General features: G+C 40.4%; 10 non-coding genes across 10 annotated transcripts; 4 read left to right on the forward strand and 6 right to left on the reverse strand.

Moving 5' to 3' along the window:
* Nucleotides 1–1,877: 1,877 nt before the first annotated feature.
* On the reverse strand, nt 1,878–1,949 carry Trnat-ggu. The gene has a single exon. It is a non-coding gene; the product is annotated as a tRNA-Thr (tRNA).
* A 336-nt stretch (nt 1,950–2,285) lies between these two features.
* Nucleotides 2,286–2,357, reverse strand: Trnat-ggu. The gene has a single exon. It is a non-coding gene; the product is annotated as a tRNA-Thr (tRNA).
* A 336-nt stretch (nt 2,358–2,693) lies between these two features.
* Nucleotides 2,694–2,765, reverse strand: Trnat-ggu. Its single transcript has one exon. It is a non-coding gene; the product is annotated as a tRNA-Thr (tRNA).
* Nucleotides 2,766–3,101: 336 nt separating this feature from the next.
* Trnat-ggu lies at nt 3,102–3,173 on the reverse strand. Its single transcript has one exon. It is a non-coding gene; the product is annotated as a tRNA-Thr (tRNA).
* A 336-nt stretch (nt 3,174–3,509) lies between these two features.
* Nucleotides 3,510–3,581, reverse strand: Trnat-ggu. The gene has a single exon. It is a non-coding gene; the product is annotated as a tRNA-Thr (tRNA).
* Nucleotides 3,582–3,917: 336 nt separating this feature from the next.
* On the reverse strand, nt 3,918–3,989 carry Trnat-ggu. The gene has a single exon. It is a non-coding gene; the product is annotated as a tRNA-Thr (tRNA).
* A 414-nt stretch (nt 3,990–4,403) lies between these two features.
* Nucleotides 4,404–4,475, forward strand: Trnat-ggu. The gene has a single exon. It is a non-coding gene; the product is annotated as a tRNA-Thr (tRNA).
* Nucleotides 4,476–4,811: 336 nt separating this feature from the next.
* On the forward strand, nt 4,812–4,883 carry Trnat-ggu. The gene has a single exon. It is a non-coding gene; the product is annotated as a tRNA-Thr (tRNA).
* A 336-nt stretch (nt 4,884–5,219) lies between these two features.
* On the forward strand, nt 5,220–5,291 carry Trnat-ggu. The gene has a single exon. It is a non-coding gene; the product is annotated as a tRNA-Thr (tRNA).
* Nucleotides 5,292–5,627: 336 nt separating this feature from the next.
* Nucleotides 5,628–5,699, forward strand: Trnat-ggu. The gene has a single exon. It is a non-coding gene; the product is annotated as a tRNA-Thr (tRNA).
* The last annotated feature ends 2,279 nt before the right edge of the window (nt 5,700–7,978 follow it).

Below are 7,978 nucleotides of genomic sequence, written 5' to 3' on the forward strand. Positions count from 1 at the left end.
AATAGTGACCTCAAAAATAGAAGACCACCGAAAATTCCATGAGACGGATATACAAATAGTGAAGGAGAAATTTCATATAAAATATCACACAGGCGTAATAGAAATCCACATCGCATACCATAACAATTATTGAAAACTGAAGTTTTTAAATCAGAAAATATGCAAATTTTCACGTACTGCCCGAAAGAGGAAAGACGAAGAAAATTGTCGTGAAAGAAGCCTGCTTCACAACGGAAGAAGAAATAAAGTCACATATATTACAAGTGAGCACAACTTGAAAAATGATGATGTACATTTTCTCAACATGGAAGGAAAGATAGATCATCGCATTCAGATTTACTATCAGTGAAGTCAATCTCAAAGACCACAGAAAGACGTCAGAACTGGACAACATCAAACTTGAATGGCAAAGATATTAGAATAAATACAAAATTCAAAAGTGCTTTCGGATCAAGCTACTGCAATCTTCAACCGAAATGTATCAAGTACGGTAGGAATCATTTGACGAAGGACTGCCCGATTAAAGGAAAAACTGAATGAGTGAAGTGTGCAAATTGCTCTGGATCCCACAGGGCTATTTACAAAAAGTGCCCCATTTTTACTAGGTATGTATATAGCTCAACTATTTTACCTCATCCTCAAAAACCTAACCCATCTCCAAATTTTATACTTCACAAACCTAACCCACCTCCCCAAAGACACACAATCACCACAAACCCAAGGAATAACAAACAGAATCATGTAAACGCGGTAAAAAATGCCATCAGGATAACTAAATAGAATGATGATTTTCAAACTCTGTTGAACAGAATTGAAGAATTAAATTGAATTTGTAATCTTCCAACTTCTATTTATCTCATTAGGGAATTGAAGGTATCGCTTGAAAATACTACTTCTGCTATAAAAAAAAAACCAAGTTATTAACAATTTAGATCAGAAAAATGGTTCATAAAAATCATAAGAGAGATATCAAGATCAAATCGTGCAATCGCGACGGCATAAGAAACTAAATTAACGAATTAGAAATTTTTATGAATGGAAAAAACGTCGATATTCTCTGTATTTAGGCAACAACATTGGGCACCGCAGGTCCTCCCTAACTACGTAATTTTCATTACCTTAAGATAGCAAAACCTAGAACAAGTAGAGGTATCCTGATCTATTATAAAAAACACCTTAATCCAACCGAAATAGAAACACGTACCCAAAATTGAGATAGCCAAGCTATAAAAATCGAGGATATAACAATAGTTAATATCTATAACAGACATGAATCACCTCTGTTCATAGATTTCTAAGAAACTCATCCTTTTTCAATTTCCTCTTTCGTTTCTGTCCTGAAGGAGAAAACACCTGTCGTGTTGTATCTTGTATGATTTATCGACAATCATCCGTTGATTAAGTGAAAATTTCTGATCCATGAGTTTGTCCAATCGCTATGACTGGCAGGCCGAGACCGTACTTGGACATTTACAAAGGACAATTTATTTGGTTTATGGAAAAGTCGAACATTGGTATAGTATAAATGTAGCTTTCATAATTTGATTTGATGGATTCTTTTTCTGAAAGGCCAAACTCGATAATTCCAGAAAAACTGGAAGTAGTGGAGGAAAGGAAAAATGTTGGATGAAGTTGATACTTCTATTTTGATTATCATAGGAACTGAATCCCCAATTCTGGATGGGTTAGATATTCTGGAAAGTGGTGGAATTGGCAATCCTGAGTCATAATATCAAATACAAATACAATTGGGAATTCAATTGTAGTGATGCTGATTGTTAGTTAGATTGATTGTGATGATAGTTTAGTGTCTGAAAATATAATGAAATGAAAGGTTTAGCGGCATGCAGACAGGAATTGAATTCTGAAAAAAGTACCACCCAGAGCAGGATTCGAACCTACGCCCCCTGATTACCGGTCAGGTACTCTCCCAACTGAGCTACCCGGGCTGACGTGAGGATCCATCTGCATTGTCTGGCTACCACTATCCTCAGAATTCACATGTTAGTATTATCACTTTCGAACTCCGGCGTTCGGAAGCGATTGGAAATGTTAAAGGTGGAGGGGATACACATTCGCTTTCAATGATCTTCGGGATTCAACATATCCATTTCCCGGTGCGTCGTCGACATATAGCGATATCAGCAAGGATCGGATGCGAACCTCCGATCATTGAACAAATTAAGCCGAAAATATCAATTGTGATGATAGTTTAGTGTCTGAAAATATAATGAAATGAAAGGTTTAGCGGCATGCAGACAGGAATTGAATTCTGAAAAAAGTACCACCCAGAGCAGGATTCGAACCTACGCCCCCTGATTACCGGTCAGGTACTCTCCCAACTGAGCTACCCGGGCTGACGTGAGGATCCATCTGCATTGTCTGGCTACCACTATCCTCAGAATTCACATGTTAGTATTATCACTTTCGAACTCCGGCGTTCGGAAGCGATTGGAAATGTTAAAGGTGGAGGGGATACACATTCGCTTTCAATGATCTTCGGGATTCAACATATCCATTTCCCGGTGCGTCGTCGACATATAGCGATATCAGCAAGGATCGGATGCGAACCTCCGATCATTGAACAAATTAAGCCGAAAATATCAATTGTGATGATAGTTTAGTGTCTGAAAATATAATGAAATGAAAGGTTTAGCGGCATGCAGACAGGAATTGAATTCTGAAAAAAGTACCACCCAGAGCAGGATTCGAACCTACGCCCCCTGATTACCGGTCAGGTACTCTCCCAACTGAGCTACCCGGGCTGACGTGAGGATCCATCTGCATTGTCTGGCTACCACTATCCTCAGAATTCACATGTTAGTATTATCACTTTCGAACTCCGGCGTTCGGAAGCGATTGGAAATGTTAAAGGTGGAGGGGATACACATTCGCTTTCAATGATCTTCGGGATTCAACATATCCATTTCCCGGTGCGTCGTCGACATATAGCGATATCAGCAAGGATCGGATGCGAACCTCCGATCATTGAACAAATTAAGCCGAAAATATCAATTGTGATGATAGTTTAGTGTCTGAAAATATAATGAAATGAAAGGTTTAGCGGCATGCAGACAGGAATTGAATTCTGAAAAAAGTACCACCCAGAGCAGGATTCGAACCTACGCCCCCTGATTACCGGTCAGGTACTCTCCCAACTGAGCTACCCGGGCTGACGTGAGGATCCATCTGCATTGTCTGGCTACCACTATCCTCAGAATTCACATGTTAGTATTATCACTTTCGAACTCCGGCGTTCGGAAGCGATTGGAAATGTTAAAGGTGGAGGGGATACACATTCGCTTTCAATGATCTTCGGGATTCAACATATCCATTTCCCGGTGCGTCGTCGACATATAGCGATATCAGCAAGGATCGGATGCGAACCTCCGATCATTGAACAAATTAAGCCGAAAATATCAATTGTGATGATAGTTTAGTGTCTGAAAATATAATGAAATGAAAGGTTTAGCGGCATGCAGACAGGAATTGAATTCTGAAAAAAGTACCACCCAGAGCAGGATTCGAACCTACGCCCCCTGATTACCGGTCAGGTACTCTCCCAACTGAGCTACCCGGGCTGACGTGAGGATCCATCTGCATTGTCTGGCTACCACTATCCTCAGAATTCACATGTTAGTATTATCACTTTCGAACTCCGGCGTTCGGAAGCGATTGGAAATGTTAAAGGTGGAGGGGATACACATTCGCTTTCAATGATCTTCGGGATTCAACATATCCATTTCCCGGTGCGTCGTCGACATATAGCGATATCAGCAAGGATCGGATGCGAACCTCCGATCATTGAACAAATTAAGCCGAAAATATCAATTGTGATGATAGTTTAGTGTCTGAAAATATAATGAAATGAAAGGTTTAGCGGCATGCAGACAGGAATTGAATTCTGAAAAAAGTACCACCCAGAGCAGGATTCGAACCTACGCCCCCTGATTACCGGTCAGGTACTCTCCCAACTGAGCTACCCGGGCTGACGTGAGGATCCATCTGCATTGTCTGGCTACCACTATCCTCAGAATTCACATGTTAGTATTATCACTTTCGAACTCCGGCGTTCGGAAGCGATTGGAAATGTTAAAGGTGGAGGGGATACACATTCGCTTTCAATGATCTTCGGGATTCAACATATCCATTTCCCGGTGCGTCGTCGACATATAGCGATATCAGCAAGGATCGGATGCGAACCTTGCTGATATCGCTATATGTCGACGACGCACCGTGAAATGGATATGTTGAATCCCGAAGATCATTGAAAGCGAATGTGTATCCCCTCCACCTTTAACATTTCCAATCGCTTCCGAACGCCGGAGTTCGAAAGTGATAATACTAACATGTGAATTCTGAGGATAGTGGTAGCCAGACAATGCAGATGGATCCTCACGTCAGCCCGGGTAGCTCAGTTGGGAGAGTACCTGACCGGTAATCAGGGGGCGTAGGTTCGAATCCTGCTCTGGGTGGTACTTTTTTCAGAATTCAATTCCTGTCTGCATGCCGCTAAACCTTTCATTTCATTATATTTTCAGACACTAAACTATCATCACAATTGATATTTTCGGCTTAATTTGTTCAATGATCGGAGGTTCGCATCCGATCCTTGCTGATATCGCTATATGTCGACGACGCACCGGGAAATGGATATGTTGAATCCCGAAGATCATTGAAAGCGAATGTGTATCCCCTCCACCTTTAACATTTCCAATCGCTTCCGAACGCCGGAGTTCGAAAGTGATAATACTAACATGTGAATTCTGAGGATAGTGGTAGCCAGACAATGCAGATGGATCCTCACGTCAGCCCGGGTAGCTCAGTTGGGAGAGTACCTGACCGGTAATCAGGGGGCGTAGGTTCGAATCCTGCTCTGGGTGGTACTTTTTTCAGAATTCAATTCCTGTCTGCATGCCGCTAAACCTTTCATTTCATTATATTTTCAGACACTAAACTATCATCACAATTGATATTTTCGGCTTAATTTGTTCAATGATCGGAGGTTCGCATCCGATCCTTGCTGATATCGCTATATGTCGACGACGCACCGGGAAATGGATATGTTGAATCCCGAAGATCATTGAAAGCGAATGTGTATCCCCTCCACCTTTAACATTTCCAATCGCTTCCGAACGCCGGAGTTCGAAAGTGATAATACTAACATGTGAATTCTGAGGATAGTGGTAGCCAGACAATGCAGATGGATCCTCACGTCAGCCCGGGTAGCTCAGTTGGGAGAGTACCTGACCGGTAATCAGGGGGCGTAGGTTCGAATCCTGCTCTGGGTGGTACTTTTTTCAGAATTCAATTCCTGTCTGCATGCCGCTAAACCTTTCATTTCATTATATTTTCAGACACTAAACTATCATCACAATTGATATTTTCGGCTTAATTTGTTCAATGATCGGAGGTTCGCATCCGATCCTTGCTGATATCGCTATATGTCGACGACGCACCGGGAAATGGATATGTTGAATCCCGAAGATCATTGAAAGCGAATGTGTATCCCCTCCACCTTTAACATTTCCAATCGCTTCCGAACGCCGGAGTTCGAAAGTGATAATACTAACATGTGAATTCTGAGGATAGTGGTAGCCAGACAATGCAGATGGATCCTCACGTCAGCCCGGGTAGCTCAGTTGGGAGAGTACCTGACCGGTAATCAGGGGGCGTAGGTTCGAATCCTGCTCTGGGTGGTACTTTTTTCAGAATTCAATTCCTGTCTGCATGCCGCTAAACCTTTCATTTCATTAGATTGATTGTTGTACATGTCTGAATGTGAGCATGATATACAGGGTGTTTGAAGGTGAGGCTTTTTTTTTTCAACAGAAGAAAGAACTGGTCAAAATGAAATAATTAGGTACTCAAATAGATCCTAATACGACCTTAGACCGTTTGTTAGCAGAATTATCGAAAAGCAGTTATAGAGGTGTTAGGTTTGCAGTTCGCCCTAGTAAAATCGGTGTGCTTCAATGTTTGGTATCCCAATTTGCGAGGAGACGCTGAAGATTATCTTGGTAGATTGCAGATGCGTTGAGCACTTTCGAGAGGCCGCGAGAGAGAGGAGACCTGATAATCGCGTACAGAGCTGTCAACGGTCTTCTGTTCGGAGTGAACACTTCAAACGTCTTCAGGCAGAACATCAATAACCTTAGAGACCAGAATTTCAAGCTCCATAAGGAAATATTAAAGAATAACCTCTCTTAGGCCCATCAGTGTTGAATAATCCCATTTTTCAAGTCATAGTTGAAAAAAAGCTTGCCATTCAACACGGATAATGTTGTTTGGAGTAAAACAAAAAATTCCTTCAATTTTCCCGAGTTCACAAAATATTCTGGTCCCAAAAATATTTCTCTGAAGGCGGGAACGCCGTTTGACATATTTCTGCATCTTCCCTCTTGAACTCATACCCCATATCACAGATCAAACAAATCTATATGCACTGCAGAAATATAATGATCAGACCAAATTCAAAAAAACAAGCAATGATGAAATAAAAGCTTTTCTCGGAATAAATGTACTAATGGGTATCAAATGGTTGCCGTCTATAAAAGACTATTGGTCATGCAATAAGGAAATACCAGATTTTCATATTTCAAGTATCATGCCAAAAAATAGGTTTGAATGGCTTCTGGCACACATTCACTTGAACGACAACCAGAAGCAGGCAAAAAAAGGCAAAATGGGTATGATAAATTATACAAAGTCCGCCCTTTCATGAATACGATCCTGGATACCTATAAAAACTATGAACCGGATGGACATCAGTATGTCAATGATAAGATTCAAGGGTCGATCATCCCTGCGCCAATACATGCCACAAAAACCAATAAAGCGTGGATATAAGGTGTGGGTACGTGCAAATAAATCTGGTTACATTTCCGATTTCCAGATATCTATATACCGGAAAAGTCGATACAGCAGAAAAACATTTAGGCACACGAGTTGTTCAGGACCTATGCAGAGATATTGCTGGTGAATATAACCAGGTCTACTTTGATAATTTTTTCACTTCTCTTCCCTTGATGAATGATCTATTGAATAAAAAAATACTTGCATGTGGAACCATACGTAAAGATCGCAAGGGTCTGCCAAACGATTTGCTTTCTGATAAAACTATAAACAGAGGAGATTACGATTAGAGAATGCATAGTAGAGGATTTCTTTTCTTGAAATGGATGGATAAGAAGGGAATATGTTTTCTCTCTAATTTTCACAAACCGGATGATATATCAGTTGTCAGTAGGACGGCAAAGGATGGAACAAAGAGTGATGTAGCCTATCCAATCAGTGTTGCCAATGTGCGTGTAATTACATGAAATTTGTGTAGATTTCGTGTAGCGGTCTAATGGGTGTAATTTGCATGTAATTATACAAATGTTCCCGTTTTATTCCTAATTCTAACCACTGTTTGGACACTTACTGAAATCGAGGTGAATTTTACAATGGATTTAAACAATACAGACTAGGGACGTAAATTAAGAAAAAGAAAAATCTATATTTTATTTCATACTTTTCTATGAACAAATTTGATATACCGAACAGCAACAAATAAGTTAACCCTTTTTTCTCAGTCTGACTTCTGTCAATATTCAAAATTCAAATATTGTGAATTGTGTCCTTGGTATTTGTCTCGTAACTACTTTCTGTGCTAGAACAATGGAAAAGGAGTTGTGTCCAACCAGCACAAAAACACAAATAATAAAACGACCCCTTAAAACAAGGGAATATGCCTTTGTTGAGAGCTGGCTGCAAAATCCCAAATTTAAAGGTTGGCTAGTCAAGTCAAAGTCTAAAAGCAAGTTGAACTATCAGGGATTCTACAAAATTTGCAGTGTGGATATTTTAGCTAATAAAGCTACAATCACAAGACACCTTGAAGCAGAGAAACATAAATTTAATTCCAAACAAGTAGCGACTACGTTAGATCTAACAAAAATGTTCGAAAATCCTCCAGCGGCTAAAACGAAAAGAG

The sequence above is a fragment of the Coccinella septempunctata genome, chromosome 9, assembly GCF_907165205.1.
Source record: "Coccinella septempunctata chromosome 9, icCocSept1.1, whole genome shotgun sequence".
In the NCBI taxonomy this organism is placed as follows: Eukaryota; Metazoa; Arthropoda; class Insecta; order Coleoptera; family Coccinellidae; genus Coccinella; species Coccinella septempunctata.